This window comes from Ambystoma mexicanum, chromosome 9 (genome assembly GCF_040938575.1).
Source record: "Ambystoma mexicanum isolate Mex_15411 chromosome 9, UKY_AmexF1_1, whole genome shotgun sequence".
Classification (NCBI taxonomy): domain Eukaryota; kingdom Metazoa; phylum Chordata; class Amphibia; order Caudata; family Ambystomatidae; genus Ambystoma; species Ambystoma mexicanum.
In genome coordinates this window covers 1,440,651,788-1,440,675,346 of record NC_090931.1, presented here as the reverse complement: position 1 = coordinate 1,440,675,346, position 23,559 = coordinate 1,440,651,788, and positions in this window count along the sequence as shown.

Sequence of the window (23,559 nt, the reverse complement as noted above, 5' to 3'; positions counted from 1 at the left end):
ATTTGTCCATGTCATGTCCCTTTCCCAATCCGCCTTCGTGGGCGGTGTATTGCTTTTCCACTTCAGCAGTATTGCCCTTTTGGCTATCAGTAAGCTCAGGTTCAGGAGCTTCCGCCATGCTGGGTTCATCTTACCCACAGCCCCCAGTATTGTGAACTGTTTAAAGTAAAGCCTGATAAAAGGCCTCCAGAAGGGAGACATTCCCCATGGAATTGTGAACTGGGTTGTGAAGTCTGATAAAGGCCTGGGGAAGGGAATAATTCCCTGTGGCATTGCAAACTACCTTGAGAACCCTGATAAAGGTCAGGGGAAGGGAGACATCCCCCCTCGCATTGCAAATGGTCACATTGAGTGTGAGAAAGACATGGGAAAGGTAGACATTTTGACATAAGATGGTGGACTATTGATTCATTGACATCCTCACAGACTCCTCAGTATTTTAGTTGAGGCTGGGAAACCCCTCTTAGGAATAGGGACGGATAGGTTTTGTCTTTTCATTTAAATAAATGTCTTTAGCAATCACCATGCCCGCCTGTGTGTCAGCCTCTTACTTTTGCACCCTTACTGCACATTGACCTCCATTGTTGCTGCATCGCAAGGTACAATATAATGGAACAGCGCAATCAAGTCTGGGAACGATGACAAAACAAAGGAAACTGACAATGGTGTGCTAATGGAGCATACCAGTAACCGGCAATAATGTTCAGAGCAAGAATAATGTAATTTAGCAATAATGCACTAATTGTGTATGCTGGTAACTGGCAATTGTGTGGCAACAACAAGTGGGTCATTGCTCGGGTGCAATGGCAAGTAATGAGCGTGTGCCAAGAGAAATTCCCAAGCAGGAAGAGCTATCTCATCATTGGAACTGGCAATTATATGCTAAGCGGGCATAATGCAATTTGATATTTTGATAGAATGGACATTTGTAAATGTGTGCTGAGTGAGTGGCTTGAAAACTGTAAAGGATGTGCTCACTTGGTATAGTGTAAACTAGCAATGATGTGGTACACACACACACTCTCTCTCTCTCTTAAAAAAAAAACAAGAGAGCTGTTTGGAATTTGTTCATCTAATACGTGGAGCTTTATAAGAGTTTGTTATGAACAAGGATGATAGTATCGGAATTATTAAAAAAACAACCTCGCTACAATATCAGAAACGCTGGTAAACACCATGGAACCCACCATTTGCCAAATAACTGGTCTGAATGGTTCCAAGGTTGAAAGAGCGGGTGTTTTAACCATTTGTAAACCAAGAGAGGCAGCTGACTGTCTAGCTTTGCAAAGGAAACACTTGTCAGCTGTTCATGGATGCAGGTGTGAAGCTGACCGAAGAAACATGCAAAAGAGCAAAATGCAAACGAAGAGCGGCAGGGAGGGAACACTCCAGTCAGCCTCAGCTGCAGGCATGACTAGTGGAAATAAAGCAGGCATTTGGTTAATGCAAATTAACGAAACCCAGACATCGTCCAGGAGTCTGCGAGAGGCAGGCTATCAAATTTAGTACAGCGTGCAGTGCCTGTGACAAACTCAGCTGAAACAGTGTGCAATTCCAGCCCACACCCCTCAAGGCACATTTTATGATCATGCAAATCGCTTACTTTGTGGCTAAATTTCTCTATCTTCCAAAACTGGGAGTGCTTAGAAGCAGTTCAAACACCATGAAAAGCCATGAAAAGCTTTCACATAAGTAAAATAGACAATGATTGCAAACCGAAAGATGTATGTATTGTTTTGTGTTTGCACTTTATATATATTTATTTATTTATTGCATTTGATTACACGCCCAAACCCTTGGGTATCACGGCGTATTGCTGAATGCCACGGGTGGCCCTCAGATCGTGTAAGCAAGTTGGGAACAGCAAGAAGATGAACGGGGGGGGGGGGGTGGGGGAGTTAGAGGGGACTTTAAATCTGGCACAGTAAGGTTCTTAGATCTTTCCTGAATTCGGTGAGCTTGGGTTGTAGACGTAGTGAGAAGGAAAGCAAGTGCCAGCGTTTGGGGCAGAGAGGAAAAGGCTTTCCCACCTTTGTTCTTCTTCATGGTTTTGAAACAGTCCAGTATTGGTTGAGCTGGGGAATGAAGGCAGATAAATAAAGCCTGGGACGATTTTGTGAAGGGCTTAGTGAGTTACGGAGGTGGCTTTGAACAGCACTGTTTTTTTCCCAACAGAGAGCTAGTGGAGTGACTTCAGTGCCGGACATAAGCAGCCATGTTGATTGAGGAATAGAAGACTAGCAGTGGCATTTTATACTCTTTGCAGGCCCACGTGTTGATTGGAGTGAAGGCCGAGGTAGAGGCTGTTGCCATACTCTATAGGTCAGTAGAGATCAAACAATTGTGGTGACTCTGTTAGGGAGGTTTAGGAAACAGTGTTTGAGGTGGAGGAGTTTTAGCTAGAGGAAACAAGATCTGGCAACATTGCCGACTTAGGCTGTGAAGGTTAGGTTTTGGTCAATGAAGAAGCCAAGGTCCTTCATGATGCTGATAATGAAGAAGCCAAGGTCTTTCATGATGCTGATAATGAAGAAGCCAAGGACCTTGACGATGCTGATAATGAAGAAGCCAAGGTCCTTCATGATGCTGATAATGAAGAAGTCAAGGTCTTTCACGATGTTCATAATGAAGAAGCCAAGGTCCTTCATGATGCTGATAATGAAGAAGCCAAGGTCCTTCATGATGCTGATAATGAAGAAGCCAAGGTCCTTCACGATGCTGATAATGAAGTAGCCACAGTCTTTCACAATACTGATAGAAGAAGGGCTGCTTCCAAGGGTGGAGGGCCAGGGATTTTCACACCATAGGTTGGGTCTTGTTCCAAGGAGTAAGATCCCTGTTTTAGAGGGATTCGATTTCACTCGATTAATGGCCATGAAGGTATTCATGGCCTGAACACAGGAGGTCCGGGATGGTTCAGAGGGAGAGTATCTTTTGTGCAGGTGGAGGATGATCTGTGTGTCGTCAGCATGCATGTAGAAGTTTAATCCAAAAGAGAGAATGATAATGGCGAGGACATAAAGGTAAAGATTGAAGAAGAGGGGTGACTCCAAATTTCTCCACAAGTTACACGGCGAGACTCTGAGAAGTATTGGGGAAAGTATGACATGTTGAGATCGTTTTTGAAAAAACATGCAAGCCAGAGTAGGACAGTGTCCTTGATGCCAGTGATGGGTGTAGGAATTGGTGACTGTGTCAAAGGCTGCAGAGAGTTCCTAGATAATTAGGGTGCGACTGCCATCTACACCAAGGCCATGCAAAGATCATCCAGCCAGGTAACCAGGACAGTTAAAGTGCCGCTGCCATTGTGCAAACCCGCTTGCTGTATGTCGAGGAGGGAGTTATTCTAGATGTGATCTTGAAGTTGTTCAGAGGCTGAACGTTGCAAGGGTTTAGTGAGGAAAGGCAGGTTAGAGGGGTCAGTAAAGTGCAAGTTTGGCTTCTTCAGCAGGGAGGTAATAACCGCTTCTTTCAGGGTTGGAATTAGTGTAAAGATAGCCCTGGAACAGACGGTTTGCTAAGTACCACACCCAATAACAGAAGAGTCAACGTAATTACCTTTACCTGATGATGCTACCTGGTGTCAGAACATCCAAAAGGCGCTGTCAGACACAATTGAGCTCCTACAAAAGAAAATTGAAACCAAAAAAGCAAACCTATCAAACAACCTTCCTGCACCTACCATAAGCATACCACTCCCTGATGAATGCAACCTATTCAAATTCACCCCACTCAGTGTCAAAGAAGTAGAAGAAATGATACTTAGCCTAAAACCCTCCAGATGATTGGGCGACATCTACCCTGCACCTATCATTAAAGAAAAAGCAAAGGAAATCGCCCCATTTATCTCCTCCATTATCAACGCTTCCTTCAAGTCCAGTACCATCCCTACTAACCTCAAGGACGCATGGGTTATGCCACTACTCAAGAAATCATCCCTTGATCCCAATAACCCATCCAACTAAAGACCCATCACCACTGTACCTTTCCTCCTGAAGATCATTGATAGAGCAGCCTATCTGCAGATCCAGCAACACCTGGAAAGCAAGAACCTCTTAGGGCTATGCCAATCCGGCGTCCGACCCAGGCACGTCACCGAAACAGCCCTGATAGATCTAGTAACCCAAATTGAGAATATCAAGGACTCAGGCAACCTTGCCATCCTTCTCTTACTAGATTTATCAGCAGTGTTTGACTTGGTCGACCACAACGCCCTCTGTAACCACCTCACCTCAGCAGCCCACTTTTCCAATGACGCCACCACATGGATTCAGTCATTTCTGAACAACAGAACAACCAGAGTATTTGCACCTTCAGCATCTGCACCACCAGAGATGGTCACATGTGGGGTCCCCAAGGTTCCTGTATCTCCCCCACACTATACAATATATTCACAAAACCCCTTTTTGACAAACTTGATCGTCTGTGCATCTCATACACCAACTACAGAGATGGCACACACATTCTCCTACACCTCAAAGGCAACCACGATACAGACTCACAACGACTCAACAACATCTACCTTATCATCCAAGTGTGGATGGCACAACACGGGCTCTGCCTCAACGACGGCATGACTGAGCTTCTCCTAGTGGGAACCCAAGCCAGACTTAATAAATTGGACAACAAATTCAACACTTTCAACATTGACGGCAACACCATCAAAGTCTCTAAAGACGTCAAAACACTAGGCATGTGCATTGAATCCACCATCTCGCTAGATAAACAAATAAATGGTACAGCTTCCATCACTGCTTATACATGCAAGCTCATCAATGCTTGCAGACCATTCCTGACAAATGAAAATTGCATCACCCTGGCCAGAGCGCTTGTACTAACCAAGCTAGACTATTGCAATGCACTTTACCTAGGCACTAGTCAGCAAAACCTAAACAAAGTACAGATCTCTCAAAACAATGCATTAAGAGCAGCCACCAACTTCCCTAGAAAACTGCACATCTCGGAGTTGAGACGTAGCGTTCACTGGCTCTCCATTAACCAAAGAATCAAATTCAAGACTCTCTCCCTCATGCACAAATACATACACAATCAGGCACCTAAATACCTCTGCAACAAATTCAAACTCCACACATCACTCTAACTACCTCATCATTCCAAGGTACAAACTGTAAAAAGCAGGGGGTAAAAGTTTCCCAGTCCTCGCTGCCAAAATCTGCAATGCGCTACCGCCCAACATCAGACTAGAACCATCCATCCACAAATTCCGTAATGAGGCCAAATCCTGGCTCTCTCTAAATGAAAACTAATCCACATCTATGCCGATCCTCTCACAGCTGTCCTTCTGTAAATGTGCTCCCCCCTCACTGTACATACTGTTTATACTCTATGCCCTATGTGATTTAAATTGACCCTTTCCTTGATTGTAATTTATGTGATCTTATGTTTTGTTGATAATGTGAATTACCATGCCTGTAACTGTAAATATGTACTAAGAAACCTGCCCAGTTGCCTTATGGCTCGGGGCGCTATATAAATAAAAATACAATACAATACAATGACAAAGGCCTGTTTTATTAATAACTCATATAAAACAGGGGTAAAAATGAGCACACAAGTCTGCAACACTCTCATTTTTCTTACGATGCAAAACAATAGATTATAAGCAAAACATACGTCATCATTGACGTTGCAGCACAATCTTGGTTACAAAAAACGATGGGGTTCAGCGATTGCTTAAGGGATTTGTCTAGATATATCATGCATAGTGGTTAGTGTTTTCATTGGACATAGTCATCTGATGTCCCCACCTCGGGCCACCCATCAAAATGATAAAAAAGTTGTGATTGGTTTGGCATTGGTCTTACCAACTTTGAAGACTTCGGCAGGTCCTCAGCCCAAATAGTAGTAGGGGAGCGATTCCAAGTAGCTGCTTCTTCTAATTGAATAAGATACCATCCCTGATTTGCTAGGCCTCGAGCCAGGACCTCTAGCTTTGAACTTGGCCTTGCTTGGCGCCTTTTTCTCTGAGAACTTTTTGCATGTTAGGACAGTTGCATATCTGTGTCTGGTGCTAATGAATAGACACTGTTCTCCAATTATGGGGAACGTGTGAGAAGACCACGTTTTAGATTATTTGACCATGCTATTACTGTGAAATTCGCTCATATTCATGCAGGTGCTATTACTCTCCTTGGCCTCTAGAGACTTGCTCGAGCTACTCCTCAAGCAATATTAGGCTTTTAATAAAGGCTAGACATTTGACACTGGGAGGCTGTTTATTCTTTGACCTAATCTAAGAGAAATGTGCTTAACGTTTGGTCAATATTATCTTCTTCTGTTCTGTTCAGAGTTATCCAAGCCTCCCTTTTCTAAGTAGCCTTGGCTGGGATGTGCGGCTGCTGTCTGGCTGGCCCTTGCAGATCTGTGCTTTAAGCTATTTTCAGTGAGTCGGTTCTTCCGGCAGCTTCAGGGCTTCTCATTCACTCTAACATGGTTCTGTCACCCATGTTATTCAAGATGAAAACAATACCAATTTATGGTGTTTCAAAGGTTTATTAAGGTGTTCCTTGAAAAGACAAAAGGAAAAAAAAATATATAGGTACAAACTTTTTTGTGGCAAAATAGTTTAACTTCACTATTTGCCATAAAAGTTGACTTTCTAGTGAGAGTCCAAACTTGGTGCAAAGATACTGGCTGCCATTGATTTGATCGTTTCCCAGTTTTCTGAGGATAATTAGTTTCTGTGTAATAAGAAAGATGCTGTTTTTGGCAGTAAAATTTAAAGTATCAATGGTGTCCTTCTGTTAGTTCGCCTTCTGTTAGTTCGTAAATTTGTTGTTGAGGTATTTTTGTCAATCCTTTTGTATTGTCCTTAATAGTATTGTTGGAGATTACACGAAGTATCCTTGTTGTATAGTTGTTGTTATCAGTCCTCAACACGTGTTTCCCCACTCTGGTTTATGAGTGGTTCCTCAGGAGGTGGGATGGTTAGTAGAACTGGAGATAGATGTATGGATCCTTATTTTGGTGTTTAGACAGTCTTACTTGTATAAGTAACTGATGTTCTGATTTTTTATCCAGTGAGGAGATTGCCCTGTAAAGCAAAATTATAAATCAAAGTTCGATATCTATTTGCTTAAGGTAAGTGTCTCCTAGATAGTAAAGAATTATAGTACTCACTTCAATTGGTTCTTGAACTTCCGCAGTTGGAAATTACAGATTTGACAGTGAAAAGCGCCTCTCCCTGACTTGATTATGTAGTAGATATGTGTTCCTGGAGAAAATATTTAAATGCTATTTAAATCATTTAGAGAGATTGTCCTTAAATTACAATTAGATGTTTTGAAAAACCTTAGTAATCTGGAGCTAAAGTTGGTGGAGATACGAGCACGTATGAGCCTGTTTGCTGGGATGTTTTTCCTAATGATGATTTGTTGATACTACAATCCCTGATTAGTATGCTACCACGTTCCAGAGATGGATGCCATTTATAGCATTGTTGACTAAGTAAATATGATGTTGATATAGATGATACCACTTCCAATTTTGGGGAACAAATGGTACCAGGCGTGTATATTAACTTGGGCGGTGGGCCGTTACCGACAGGGTCGGCCTGCAGCCGAGGGGTCTAGCGCCTAATATTAAATGTGAAACACAGCCATGGCAATGAGGTAAATTATGAAAAGGAGACCTAAAATTATCTGTTTGCAGACCACAGCGTAGAAAGAAATCCGTGCTCTGACGCCCATCAATGTGTGCTTGAAAGTTATATCTCAGAGCACCGTGTCAGGAGACACAGGAGAGCAAGCATTGCTGCTCTCCCTGAAGTCCTCAAATGCAGGTTATAAACCTAGACAATGTCATGCCTGCAGGGTAGGGTGACCGGATAAAAAAAAATAAAAAACCCGGGCAGGCCATAGACGTAGAAGTAGGACTACAATAAATCGGTAGTCCTACTTTTATGTCGCTGGCCTTTTGCGGTGAGGGGGTGTGCTCACAGACCTTCTCCTCTCATTGGAGGAGAGCGCCGGGGAGGGGAAGAGGGAGGAAATGGGGGTGTGAAAAGCATTCACGCCCCCATTTACGTGCAGGAAAAGTTGCGCCGGGACCCGATTTGGGGATTTCGAAATCGAGTCTATGCAAAACCCGGGACCGTAGCCAGCCATCCTTCCAATCGCCAGACGGGGTTTGGAAAATGAAAAACCTCCCGGGACCCCAGGACAGTGGGTGATTTCCCTGGACTGTACCGGGAAACATCGGGACGTCTGGTCACCCTACTGCAGGGGAGATAGGACCTTCCGGGTAGGGACGCGAGACAGAGAGAGCAGTTTCTAGGGGATATGGCATGCACCCTTCATCGCCTCATGTTGGAAGGCTGAGCACACCACGACATAGCGATTATGACAGGAAGGCTATGGAGACTGCGTCACATTCAGGAAGACCTGCCCTATAGTTGCAGGGTCAGTTCAGTGGGACAGTTCATCCATAGGAACACACACACACAATTCAGGTAAGGACAGTGGAGCACCGAAACATATGGAACATGGCCGCGAGACCACACATGCAGAATGCACAAAACATGCAGGGAACACTATAACATGGCTGCATGGATAAAATACTTTTTAAAGTGCGTTTGGGAAACATGTAATCAAAGACTGAAAGATAAGAGCATCGGAAAACGCCACCGACCTTGCAAACTGAAGAAGAAAAGAAGGAAAAGGGAATTAGCTTAAAAAAAACACTTTATTTATTTATTTATTTGCATCTTTATTAACGGAGTGGTAGCTGCCTATGATAAGTAAACCCCGTAAGTGTTATGCATTCTAACATAAAGGTTACTACACACAGTCAAATTAAAGTCCACACCACTACAATGCACTGCTGAAGTATTTCTAGTGACCTTAACTTTGACACGTTCAACATTTACAGACTTCAATTTTACAGAGACTAACCTCCATGTTAAAAAAAAAGATGTGTGCTTCCACCAAATATACAATACAATATAATGGCTTAGCATTATCTGCATGGGTTTATAGTGAAAAGACTGAAAAAAAAATATCGAAAAAAAGGTCGAACCAAAAAATATCGAAAATAAAAAATCACATTTTTTTTCAATGTTTTTTTTCGAAATGGGGGGGTGCCCCCCAACCCCCCTTTTTCATTTTTTTTTATTTTACCCTTACCTGACCCCAAAAATACATATAAATAAATAAATACAAATTTCTTTTTTCGAGATTTTTTTTCGAGATTTTTGTCATTCGATATTTTTTTTTTCGGCCTTTTGACTGACCACCATCTGCATGAGCTCTGGGTGATGTATCCTGGCATATTTCATGTTGGTGACATAGCAAGTTGCAGGAGATGACGTCTCCCACCTAATATAACATGCCATGAGATCTCCCAAAGTGTCAGAGGTCAGCATCAACCGAATTACGAACTCTTTTTGTGTAAATCGATTGGAAATATAAACATTTCACATTAAAAACAGCCATTTTATCTGCCCGCAATGAAAGCGAAGTAAAACCCAAGAGCAATACGATGGCACGTGTGCATTTTGAATGAACAGTAAGCGAGGCGGCTCCTGTAGGCGGCCAACATGTAGCTGAGAGGGAGCTCCTGCGTGCTCATTTATGTCAGCAGGATTCTATTTCTTATCCTGTTCTCCCTCTAGTGGGAGCTTTGTGTAATAACACCTTTCAAAGTACCTCATAAAAAGAGTACGTTCGCTGTGTCTTTGTCCATTTATGAAAAATTAATTACCTTCAAATCTCTCGGAAACTGATGAGAGAGATGTGTAATCACGCGTATAATGTCTATATCTATTCGCTTTCTCAATGAAATGCCCAATGCCCCTTCCAGAGAACGGTAATCATTTTCATTTATTTATTTTATTGGGCATTGGTAAGACGCGTATACATCAAGAAATTGTGTTTCAAAGCGCCCGCACAGCAAAGGGACCAGTAAGGCAATGGAATATGCTTACAGTGATGAGCAAAAAGCGGTCCTACTGGGCCTTGTGAACATTTGGAGCGTGCAAGTGCAGAGAGAGAAGGGACAGGGGAAGGGGGAAGTGTCATTCCGCGAGGCGGGTGGCGCCTGTGGAGCCGCTGGCGGTGCGGACGCTAATTCCTGTCGCACACGGCTGCCTACCCGTCACGCCCTCCTTTAGCACCGTTCTAGTTGTTGCACGCTGACGCGGCCCGGAGCATAAAATCTGCTTCTTCCGGGTTGCGGACGCGTCGCAACGCTTCCGGTTTCGTCTGCTAGTGCTGTTTTGCTTTGAGCCTTCCATGCCTACTCGTCCGTTGTATTCTTTTTGGGGTCCCGGTCCCTGATCGGGTCACGGCTTTCCCCTCTTCTTTTCCGCCTTTCTTCCTGCTCAGTGTTCCTTTTATCTGTTCCTTTGCTTTCGCTTGCTCCCCCCTTCGCTCTCCGTCCAGTTCCTGCTAGCCCTCCCCCTTCCCATTTTCTCTCTTGACCTGTTCCCCTGCTCTCTAGTGTTTTCTATTTTCTTCCTTTGTCCTGCCTTTTCCTTACCCGTTGGGATTCCTCCTGCTGTTGCTCTCCCGTGTACCAGATCCCGGCCTGAAAATTGGATTGCCATCTTCTCCTTGTTCTATTTCCTCGTGCCTGGTTCCCATTGTACCGAGCCACACACCAATTGGACTGCACCCCTCCGGGGCTTCTACTGATTCTTCCGCTGGATTACTCTTCTGGTCCGGCCTCATCTTCAAGAGTGGCCAGTCTACGCATCTCCAAAGAGACACTGAGATCGCTCAGGGATTTTTTGTGCCTTACGGCTTTTTCCCCTTTCTCGGCGCTTCCGGGTGGGGGCCCCTGGTCACCTTTTTAGGCGACACGGTGGCTTCTTTTCGAGGCCGTCCATACCTGCACAAAAGAAAGGAGCGATCATGAAGAACAGAAAAGAAGGGTTCTAGGAAGAAGGACGAAGGTGAGGAGTTAGGGGAGGGTGGAGATTCTGAGTCTACGTTCTCAGACGAATATATCACAGTTCATGGTGACAGTTTGCGACGCCAGATAGAGATCAAGATGGCCACCCCGCAGCAAGTACAAGAACTTGTAGCCGCAGTTCAGAGTTTGAATTTGGAAATGCAGAATCTTCAGGCAGCTAATGCTACCCTTCAGCAACGCATGACTGAGAGGGAACGACCTTCTACTGACCTACCACCATTTCCCTTAGTGTCGGGCAAGTTTGATGGCTCTCCTAAAAGGGTCAAAGAATTCCTGGACGCCTGCAATCTACACTTCTCATTTCGCCCCCAAACCTTTGCCTCCGACCATCACCAAGGTGGGGTTTATGATCACCCATATGACAGGTAACACCCTGGCATGGGCCACCCCACTGGTGAACCAGCCTGACCCAGTTTTGCAGGACTACAATGCATTCAAGACCTTGATGCAGCAGACATTCCTGCGTACCGAAAGCACTTTTTTGGCATCAGAAGATCTTCTTGATATCCGTCAAGGAAGTTCGGATCTTCTGACATACATAACAGCTTTTAAACAGGTGGCAGCTGAAGCTGGTTGGCAGGAGCAGACACAGTATGCCTTTTTTCGGCGAGGTTTGAGAGAAGACCTAAAAGATGAACTAGCCCGGATTGAAAGGCCTGTATCCTTTGCTGAGCTCCTGACCGCTACACTCCGAATCGACTTCAGAATGACAGAACGACGCATGGAAAAAAAGAGAACCAAGTTAAATGTACCCCCTCTCTTGGAAACTCACCCGTCCACGTCAGTACCCTTCCCTCGAACCTCCAAGGAAGAACCAATGCAAATTGGCACAACTTGAGCCCCGCTCACACCGGAGGAACGCAAGCGGCGCAGGGATGGCTGCCTGTGCATGTATTGAGGGGCATCCACACATATGCTACGGGATTGCCCGGATGTTCCACCCAGAAGGTCGGGAAATGCTCGCCCTCGGTAAGTGTTGGGACTCACTACCGAGGGGCTGGTCCAAGTCCTTATGCTCCTCTATCGGTGTCCTGATCGGAAACTTCGGAGGACTCACGTTTGATGGTGCTCACAGTAACTCTCAAATTGGAGGCAACGGAAGTGACAACCTTAGCTCTACTTGATTGTGGGGCAGCCGGCAATTTCATAGATACTCACTGGGCCGAACAAAAGGGTGTCAAAAGAATAGCCAAACAAGAAGATCAGAAGGTAGAAGGGGTGGATGGCGAACCATTGAGCTCATGCATGATCACCCACACCACCGAAGAACTCACCTTGTCGATACAACAACACTCCGAAAGGATCATCTTTGACATCATCAGAGCCGCTCACTTCCCCATCATCTTGGGAATGTGCTGGCTACGCAAGCACAACCCCAATATTGACTGGACGAAGAACTTACTGAATTTTCAGTCCCCTTTTTGTAAGTCAGAGTGTTTACCCGAGCCCAAATTTGAAACTGTTAAGACTACGAACAGTTGTGAGACCAAGACCGTACATTGTTTGCCCCATTACCTAAAGGAGTTTACTGAGGTAGTTACAGAGAAGAAACCCATCAAACTACCTCCACACCGACCCGAGGATTGTTGCATAGACTTAACTCCGGGAGCTCTGGTGCCATTTTGCAGGATGTTTTCGCTTTCATTGGAGGAGAAACAATTCCTCAGAGAATATTTGGACAGCAATATGGCCAATGGGCTCATAAGGCCTTCGAAGTCCCCTGCAGGGGCCTCTATGTTTTTCATTTCCAAGAAAGAATCCAAAGAATTAAGGCCCTGCATTGACTATCGAGGCTTAAATAAGGTCACAGTGAAAGATCGTTATCCCATGCCTTTGATAACTGAGATCCTACAAGCAGTCCATGGAGCCACAATATTTACCAAACTTGATTTAAGGAATGCTTACCACCTTCTCCGCGTACAGAAAGGAGACGAATGGAAGACTGCCTTCCGGACTCCGTTCGGACTCTTTGAGTATCAAGTAATGCCGTTCGGATTGGTTAACACCCCTTCAGTATTCCAACGTTTTATGGACAGACTATTTTCCGATCTGTTATGTCAAACCACTTTAGACGATATCCTGGTGTACTCCAACAATCCTAAGGAACACGAAGTGCATGTCAAGGAGGTCTTCCGAAGACTTAGAGACAATCACTTGTCAGTCAAACTCGCCAAATGCGTGTTGTCTGCCTCGTCCATCCCCTATTTGGGGTATATCCTCTCTAATCAAGGAATATCGATGGATCCCAACAAGGTGTCTTCCATACTAGATTGGCCATCACCCACTTCGGTTAAAGAAATCCAAAAGTTCTTGGGTTTGGCTAACTTTTATCGGAGATTCATCCCAAATCTTTCTCAAAAGATCATACCCATTACTACACTTCTCAAGAAGTCTTCGAAACCATTCAAATGGTCTGCTGAGGCCAAAGACAGATTTGGAGACCTTAACCCTTTAAATGCCAAGGACGAGGTATCTCGTCCTTGGAAGTGCACACGCAGTGCCAAGGACGAGATAGCTCGTCCTTTTTGGCATCTTGTTTTGAGCGATCCCTGCAAAGCAGGGATCGCTCAAAACTGTAATCCAACCCCCGGGCTATGTGAGGGGGAGGTCCCCCCTCACTGCCCGGGGGTTGGATTTCCTTCAGTTTCACGCCGACGTGCGTAACGCACGTCGGCGTGAAACTGAAAGTATTTCCAACGCAGCAGCCATTTTCGGCTGCTGCGTTGGAAAGAGAAGGTGAGTGCCCTTCTTCTTCCGCCTCGATCTCCGGCTGTATTTCAAGCCGGAGATCGAGGCGGGTACCGTTGGAAAGGGGAGATTCTCCCCTTTCCAACGGTACCCATTGTGTGGCTTTGCTGCCCGCGGATCGGGCGCAGGGCGCCTCGATCCGCGGGCAGCAACGTCACGGATCAAAGAAGATCCTTTTGTGACGCGTGGGGGAGGGGGGGCTGCTTACTAGGTAAGCGGCCCCCTTCCCCCGTGGCCCCAAAGCATGGGGCCACAGCGCCAGGGACCCCTGGGGGCAGATGATCACTGCCCCCAGGGGTGGGGGGAAAAAAAAAAAAACAAAAAAAAAAAAATCGAGGGAAGGAGGGAGGTGGGAGGGGGTTTTGGGCCCTGGGGCCCACTGGGCCACCAGGGATTGAGCTAAAAGTGGTGTCCCTGGAAAGGGGACATTCTCCCCTTTCCAGGGACACCACTCATATGCCGCATTGCTGGTCACGGATCAGCGCAGAGCGCTGATCCGTGACCAGCAACCCACTGAACCACCATGGATCTGTTTGAGAGTTGGGGGGGAGGGGGGCTGCTTCAGGTAAGCAGCCCTCTCCCCCCCCCCCAGCCCCCAAAGCATGGGGACACATGAAAATGTACCCTGGGGGCAGATGGCTGGCCATCTGCCCCCAGGGAAATATATATAAAAAAAAAAAATAATAATCTGAGGGATGGGGGGAGGTGGGAGGGGGTTTGGGGTCCTGGGGCCCACTAGGCCACCAGGGATTGAACAGAAAGTGGTGTCCCTGGAAAGGGGACTTTCTCCCCTTTCCAAGGACACCACATATGAGGCATTGCTGGTCACGGATCGGCGCAGAGCGCTCGATCCGTGACCAGCAACCCACTAGACTACCATGGATCTCTTTGTGAGGTGGGGGGGGGGGGGAGGGGGCTGCTTCAAATCAGCAGCCCTCTCCCCCCTCCCGACCCCAAAGCATGGGGGCACGTGCATGTGAACCCTGGGGCAGATGGCTGACCATCTGCCCCAAGGGAATGTAAAATGAAAAAAAAAAAATATGAAATGATGGGAAACAGGGGTGGGGGAAGGGGTGGGGGCCACTAGCCACCATGGATTTTTTTACTGAATGAAAGGGGGGTGTCCCCCCATGGGAGGGTGCCCCCCCAACCGAAGTAGAAAGGGGGCACCCCTTGTAACCCTCCCTGGGGGCAGATATCTGCTCCTAGGAAGGGGCATCTGACCCCAGGGAGGGATGCATGAGGTGGGCCCCCCCTATCTGCCCCCAGGGAGGGTTGCATGAGGTGGGGCCCTCCATTTGGGGTGGGGGGGGTTGAGGGTCACCCCCCGTTGCGGTACATCAGGCGCTGGCAATTTAGGGTGGCCCTCAGCCCCCCCTAAAAAGCAGCCTGTGATTTTGCATTTTGTTTTTTGTTTACTCAACTTGGCTTGCTGCAGATGGGCCCATTAGTGTGGCTATCTGCCCCCAGGGTGCCCAAACCCTACTGGCCCATCTATTGGGGGTCCTGCCCCACCTTTTGGGGTGGCCCTCTCCCCCCTCACCCCAAATGGAGGTGGGGTGTACCTCACGCAGCCGTTTGGAGGAGGCCCAGGGAGGCCTGCATGAGGTGTGTCCCCCAGCCATTGGGGGTGGGGCGGGGGGGGTACCCCAAAAGGTGGGGCAGGACCCCCAATAGATGGGGCAGTAAGGTTTGGGCACCCTGGGGGCAGATAGCCACACTAATGGGGCCATCTGCACCAAGCCAAGTTGGGTAAACAAAAGAAAATATACAAAATCACAGGCTGCTTTTTAGGGGGGGCTGAGGGCCACCCTAAATTGGCAGCGTCTGATGTACCGCAACGGGGGGTGACCCTCAACCCCCCCCCACCCCAAATGGAGGGCCCCACCTCATGCAACCCTCCCTGGGGGCAGATAGGGGGGGCACCACCTCATGCATCCCTCCCTGGGGTCAGATGCCCCTTCCTAGGAGCAGATATCTGCCCCCAGGGAGGGTTGCATGAGGTGGGGCCCTCCATTTGGGGTGGGGGGGGGTTGAGGGTCACCCCCCGTTACGGTACATCAGGCGCTGACAATTTAGGGTGGCCCCCAGCCCCCCCTAAAAAGCAGCCTGTGATTTTGCATTTTGTTTTTTGTTTACCCAACTTGGCTTGCTGCAGATGGGCCCATTAGTGTGGCTATCTGCCCCCAGGGTGCCCAAACCCTACTGGCCCATCTATTGGGGGTCCTGCCCCACCTTTTGGGGTGGCCCTCTCCCCCCTCACCCCAAATGGAGGTGGGGTGTACCTCACGCAGCCGTTTGGAGGAGGCCCAGGGAGGCCTGCATGAGGTGTGTCCCCCAGCCATTGGGGGTGGGGCGGGGGGGGGCACCCCAAAAGGTGGGGCAGGACCCCCAATAGATGGGGCAGTAAGGTTTGGGCACCCTGGGGGCAGATAGCCACACTAATGGGCCCATCTGCACCAAGCCAAGTTGGGTAAACAAAAAAAAATATACAAAATCACAGGCTGCTTTTTAGGGGTGGCTGGGGGCCACCCTAAATTGGCAGCGTCTGATGTACCGCAACGGGGGGTGACCCTCAACCCCCCCCACCCTAAATGGAGGGCCCCACCTCATGCAACCCTCCCTGGGGGCAGATAGGGGGGGCACCACCTCATGCATCCCTCCCTGGGGTCAGATGCCCCTTCCTAGGAGCAGATATCTGCCCCCAGGGAGGGTTGCATGAGGTGGGGCCCTCCATTTGGGGTGGGGGGGGGGTTGAGGGTCACCCCCCGTTGCGGTACATCAGGCGCTGACAATTTAGGGTGGCCCCCAGCCCCCCCTAAAAAGCAGCCTGTGATTTTGCATTTTGTTTTTTGTTTACCCAACTTGGCTTGCTGCAGATGGGCCCATTAGTGTGGCTATCTGCCCCCAGGGTGCCCAAACCCTACTGGCCCATCTATTGGGGGTCCTGCCCCACCTTTTGGGGTGGCCCTCTCCCCCCTCACCCCAAATGGAGGTGGGGTGTACCTCACGCAGCCGTTTGGAGGAGGCCCAGGGAGGCCTGCATGAGGTGTGTCCCCCAGCCATTGGGGGTGGGGTGGGGGGGGCACCCCAAAAGGTGGGGCAGGACCCCCAATAGATGGGGCAGTAAGGTTTGGGCACCCTGGGGGCAGATAGCCACACTAATGGGCCCATCTGCACCAAGCCAAGTTGGGTAAACAAAAAAAAATATACAAAATCACAGGCTGCTTTTTAGGGGGGGCTGGGGGCCACCCTAAATTGGCAGCGTCTGATGTACCGCAACGGGGGGTGACCCTCAACCCCCCCCCACCCCAAATGGAGGGCCCCACCTCATGCAACCCTCCCTGGGGGCAGATAGGGGGGGCACCACCTCATGCATCCCTCCCTGGGGTCAGATGCCCCTTCCTAGGAGCAGATATCTGCCCCCAGGGAGGGTTGCATGAGGTGGGGCCCTCCATTTGGGGTGGGGGGGGGTTGAGGGTCACCCCCCGTTGCGGTACATCAGGCGCTGCCAATTTAGGGTGGCCCCCAGCCCCCCCTAAAAAGCAGCCTGTGATTTTGCATTTTGTTTTTTGTTTACCCAACTTGGCTTGCTGCAGATGGGCCCATTAGTGTGGCTATCTGCCCCCAGGATGCCCAAACCCTACTGGCCCATCTATTGGGGGTCCTGCCCCACCTTTTGGGGTGGCCCTCTCCCCCCTCACCCCAAATGGAGGTGGGGTGTACCTCACGCAGCCGTTTGGAGGAGGCCCAGGGAGGCCTGCATGAGGTGTGTCCCCCAGCCATTGGGGGTGGGGCAGGGGGGGGCACCCCAAAAGGTGGGGCAGGACCCCCAATAGATGGGGCAGTAAGGTTTGGGCACCCTGGGGGCAGATAGCCACACTAATGGGCCCATCTGCACCAAGCCAAGTTGGGTAAACAAAAAAAAATATACAAAATCACAGGCTGCTTTTTAGGGGGGGCTGAGGGCCACCCTAAATTGGCAGCGCCTGATGTACCGCAACGGGGGGTGACCCTCAACCCCCCCCCACCCCAAATGGAGGGCCCCACCTCATGCAACCCTCCCTGGGGGCAGATAGGGGGGGTACCACCTCATGCATCCCTCCCTGGGGTCAGATGCCCCTTCCTAGGAGCAGATATCTACCCCCAGGGAGGGTTGCATGAGGTGGGGCCCTCCATTTGGGGTGGGGGGGGGTTGAGGGTCACCCCCCGTTGTGGTACATCAGGCGCTGCCAATTTAGGGTGGCCCCCAGCCCCCCTAAAAAGCAGCCTGTGATTTTGCATTTTGTTTTTTGTTTACCCAACTTTGCTTGCTGCAGATGGGCCCATTAGTGTGGCTATCTGCCCCCAGGGTGCCCAAACCCTACTGCCCCATCTATTGGGGGTCCTGCCCCACCTTTTGGGGTGGCCCTCTCCCCCCTCACCCCAAATGGAGGTGGGGTGTACCTCACGCAGCCGTTTGGAGGAGGCCCAGGGAGGCCTGCATGAGGTGTGTCCCCCAGCCATTGGGGGTGGGGCGGGGGGGCACCCCAAAAGGTGGGGCAGGACCCCCAATAGATGGGGCAGTAAGGTTTGGGCACCCTGGGGGCAGATAGCCACACTAATGGGCCCATCTGCACCAAGCCAAGTTGGGTAAACAAAAAAAAATATACAAAATCACAGGCTGCTTTTTAGGGGGGGCTGAGGGCCACCCTAAATTGGCAGCGCCTGATGTACCGCAACGGGGGGTGACCCTCAACCCCCCCCACCCCAAATGGAGGGCCCCACCTCATGCAACCCTCCCTGGGGGCAGGTAGGGGGGGCACCACCTCATGCATCCCTCCCTGGGGTCAGATGCCCCTTCCTAGGAGCAGATATCTACCCCCAGGGAGGGTTGCATGAGGTGGGGCCCTCCATTTGGGGTGGGGGGGGTTGAGGGTCACCCCCCGTTGTGGTACATCAGGCGCTGCCAATTTAGGGTGGCCCCCAGCCCCCCCTAAAAAGCAGCCTGTGATTTTGCATTTTGTTTTTTGTTTACCCAACTTTGCTTGCTGCAGATGGGCCCATTAGTGTGGCTATCTGCCCCCAGGGTGCCCAAACCCTACTGCCCCATCTATTGGGGGTCCTGCCCCACCTTTTGGGGTGGCCCTCTCCCCCCTCACCCCAAATGGAGGTGGGGTGTACCTCACGCAGCCGTTTGGAGGAGGCCCAGGGAGGCCTGCATGAGGTGTGTCCCCCAGCCATTGGGGGTGGGGCGGGGGGGGCACCCCAAAAGGTGGGGCAGGACCCCCAATAGATGGGGCAGTAAGGTTTGGGCACCCTGGGGGCAGATAGCCACACTAATGGGCCCATCTGCACCAAGCCAAGTTGGGTAAACAAAAAAAAATATACAAAATCACAGGCTGCTTTTTAGGGGGGGCTGGGGGCCACCCTAAATTGGCAGCGTCTGATGTACCGCAACGGGGGGTGACCCTCAACCCCCCCCACCCCAAATGGAGGGCCCCACCTCATGCAACCCTCCCTGGGGGCAGATAGGGGGGGCACCACCTCATGCATCCCTCCCTGGGGTCAGATGCCCCTTCCTAGGAGCAGATATCTGCCCCCAGGGAGGGTTGCATGAGGTGGGGCCCTCCATTTGGGGTGGGGGGGGGTTGAGGGTCACCCCCCGTTGCGGTACATCAGGCGCTGCCAATTTAGGGTGGCCCCCAGCCCCCCCTAAAAAGCAGCCTGTGATTTTGCATTTTGTTTTTTGTTTACCCAACTTGGCTTGCTGCAGATGGGCCCATTAGTGTGGCTATCTGCCCCCAGGGTGCCCAAACCCTACTGGCCCATCTATTGGGGGTCCTGCCCCACCTTTTGGGGTGGCCCTCTCCCCCCTCACCCCAAATGGAGGTGGGGTGTACCTCACGCAGCCGTTTGGAGGAGGCCCAGGGAGGCCTGCATGAGGTGTGTCCCCCAACCATTGGGGGTGGGGCGGGGGGGGGCACCCCAAAAGGTGGGGCAGGACCCCCAATAGATGGGGCAGTAAGGTTTGGGCACCCTGGGGGCAGATAGCCACACTAATGGGCCCATCTGCACCAAGCCAAGTTGGGTAAACAAAAAAAAATATACAAAATCACAGGCTGCTTTTTAGGGGGGGCTGAGGGCCACCCTAAATTGGCAGCGCCTGATGTACCGCAACGGGGGGTGACCCTCAACCCCCCCCCCACCCCAAATGGAGGGCCCCACCTCATGCAACCCTCCCTGGGGGCAGATAGGGGGGGCACCACCTCATGCATCCCTCCCTGGGGTCAGATGCCCCTTCCTAGGAGCAGATATCTACCCCCAGGGAGGGTTGCATGAGGTGGGGCCCTCCATTTGGGGTGGGGGGGGGGGTTGAGGGTCACCCCCCGTTGCGGTACATCAGGCGCTGCCAATTTAGGGTGGCCCTCAGCCCCCCCTAAAAAGCAGCCTGTGATTTTGCATTTTGTTTTTTGTTTACCCAACTTTGCTTGCTGCAGATGGGCCCATTAGTGTGGCTATCTGCCCCCAGGGTGCCCAAACCCTACTGGCCCATCTATTGGGGGTCCTGCCCAACCTTTTGGGGTGGCCCTCTCCCCCCTCACCCCAAATGGAGGTGGGGTGTACCTCACGCAGCCGTTTGGAGGAGGCCCAGGGAGGCCTGCATGAGGTGTGTCCCCCAGCCATTGGGGGTGGGGTGGGGGGGGGCACCCCAAAAGGTGGGGCAGGACCCCCAATAGATGGGGCAGTAAGGTTTGGGCACCCCGGCACCAGATTGGCACACCAATGTGACCCTCTGCACCAAGGGGAGTTGGGTTACCAAAGGAGAAAAATGAAAATAGTGGAACAGTTTTTAGGGGGGGGGCGTGGGGCACCCCAAAGGGTCAGGGATTTTTCTAATGGGATGGGGGTTGACCCCCTCCCCCCCGCCCGCAATGGAGTGGGTGCCAAGTGATGCAGCCCTTCCTGGGACCAGATATCTGCTCCTAGGAACGGACGCCTGAGCCCAGGGAGGGGTGCAGGACAGCCCCCCCCCCTTATCTGCCCCCGGGGAGGGCTACATTTTGCTGACCGTAGGTAACACATGTTCTTTGTTTTGTTTACAGCTTTTTCTACCCGAGCAGCTGCAACGTTATGTGAGTACTGTTTTTTATTATTCTATGATTAGGGCCCACTGTCAGTGGGGTGGGTGAGACTGGGGCTGGATTGTTGGTGGTGTGGGTGGGAATGGCCCGTCTGGGCAAATCACCTCCAACTGTCCTGGAGTTGCGGCTGGGCTGCATTACAGCTTTTCCCTTCGGGGAGGTATTGGCACACTGCCGAGACTCCTTGGTGGGGAGAAGCTGTAACGCAGGGCAGCCAGGGCTCCAGCAAAGTCGGCGGTAATATCCCTGGCCTTGGGTACCCTTCTCCCATGTGGGTCTTTGCTGATGGTTCTGGGTATTATATTCTGGGCCGATTTGCGTAAGTCAGACCTCTGTGGATTCCCACGGGTGTCCTCTTTTGGGAAATGCATGGGGTTCCCCGTTTCCCTTGCTGGCTGCGACACCCTAGGCCCAAATCTGTAGGTTGCCCACATGAACAACATGGGCAGTGGCGAATGGCTTGGGGTTCCCAGTCGGTTACCCTTTTCCTTTTGCGCCCCCGGTAGGTGCACCCACACATGTGAGGTACCGTTTTCATCGGGACACGTGTGGGGACGCGGGAAGGTAGGCCACGTGTTGTTGGCGGTGTGTTTCGGTGGGTGGCCAGAGCAAAATGTCTGAGAATTGTCTTCATTTCCGGCCAATTTCAGAGACAATTCCCTGTGTCCACTCACCGAAACACGTCGCCAACAGCAGGTGTCATACCTTCTCATGTTCCCACAGGTGTCCCGACGAAAACGGCACCTTATATGTGTGGGTGCACCTACCTGGCCGCCAAGGGGAAAGCCTAAAACGCAAGTAACCCCAAGTCTGTTGGCAGAGGGAAATCTCAGACATTCTGCCGACCGGCGCAACTTACAGATATGGGCCTCGGGTGTCCAAGCCACCGAGGAAAACAGGGGACCCCATGCATTTTCGAAAAGAGGACACCCGTGGGAATCCGCAGAGGTGTGATTTGCGCCCATCGCCCCAGATTTTTTTACCCAGACAGCCCTGCAAAGTCGGAAATGTGGGGAAAAAAACGCTTTTTCCGCACATTTCTCTCGCCACACCCATCGAAACACGCCCCCCACAACACATGGCCTACCGTCCCGCGTTCCCACAGGTGTCCCGATGAAAACGGTACCTCACATGTGTGGGTGCACCTACCTGGCCGCCAAGGGGAAAGCCTAAAACGCAAGTAACCCCAAGTCTGTAGGCAGAGGGAAATCTCAGACATTCTGCCGACCGGCGCAACTTACAGATATGGGCCTCGGGTGTCCAAGCCACCGAGGAAAACAGGGAGCCCCATGCGTTTCCGAAAAGAGGACACCCGTGGGAATCCGCAGAGGTATGATTTGCGCACATCGACCCAGAATTCATTACCCAGACACCCCCGCAAAGTCCGGGGCACATTTCGGACTTTGCGGGGGTGTCTGGGTAAAAAAATCTGGGGCGATGGGCGCAAATCACACCTCTGCGGATTCCCACGGGTGTCCTCTTTTCGAAAATGCCTGGGGTTCCCTGTTTTCCTCGGTGGCTTGGACACCCGAGGCCCATATCTGTATGATGTGATTGAGTGACATTTCCGGTGTGAAAACAGACTTGGGGTTACTTGTGTTTTAGGCTTTCCCGTTGGCGGCCAGGTAGGTGCACCCACACATGTGAGGTACCGTTTTCATCGGGACACCTGTGGGAACGCGGGACGGTAGGCCATGTGTTGCGGGGGGCGTGTTTCGATGGGTGCGGCGAGTGAAATGTGCAGAAAAAGCGTTTTTTTCGCCACATTTCCGACTTTGCAGGGCTGTCTGGGTAAAAAAATCTGGGGCGATGGGCGCAAATCACACCTCTGCGGATTCCCACGGGTGTCCTCTTTTCGAAAATGCCTGGGGTTCCCTGTTTTCCTCGGTGGCTTGGACACCCGAGGCCCATATCTGTATGATGTGATTGAGTGACATTTCCGGTGTGAAAACAGACTTGGGGTTACTTGTGTTTTAGGCTTTCCGCTTGGCGGCCAGGTAGGTGCACCCACACATGTGAGGTACCGTTTTCATCGGGACACCTGTGGGAACGCGGGACGGTAGGCCATGTGTTGTGGGGGGCGTGTTTCGATGGGTGCGGCGAGTGAAATGTGCGGAAAAAGCGTTTTTTTTGCCACATTTCCGACTTTGCAGGGCTGTCTGGGTAAAAAAATCTGGGGCGATGGGCACAAATCACACCTCTGCGGATTCCCACGGGTGTCCTCTTTTCGAAAATGCCTGGGGTTCCCTGTTTTCCTCGGTGGCTTGGACACCCGAGGCCCATATCTGTATGATGTGATTGTGTGACATTTTCGGTGTGAAAACAGACTTGGGGTTACTTGTGTTTTAGGCTTTCCCCTTGGCGGCCAGGTAGGTGCACCCACACATGTGAGGTACCGTTTTCATCGGGACACCTGTGGGAACGCAGGACGGTAGGCCATGTGTTGCGGGGGGCGTGTTTCGATGGGTGCGGCGAGTGAAATGTGCGGAAAAAGCGTTTTTTTCGCCACATTTCCGACTTTGCAGGGCTGTCTGGGTAAAAAAATCTGGGGCGATGGGCGCAAATCACACCTCTGCGGATTCCCACGGGTGTCCTCTTTTCGAAAATGCCTGGGGTTCCCTGTTTTCCTCGGTGGCTTGGACACCCGAGGCCCATATCTGCAAGTTGCGCCGCTCGGCAGAATGTCTGAGATTTCCCTCTGCCAACAGACTTGGGGTTACTTGTGTTTTAGGCTTTCCCCTTGGCGGCCAGGTAG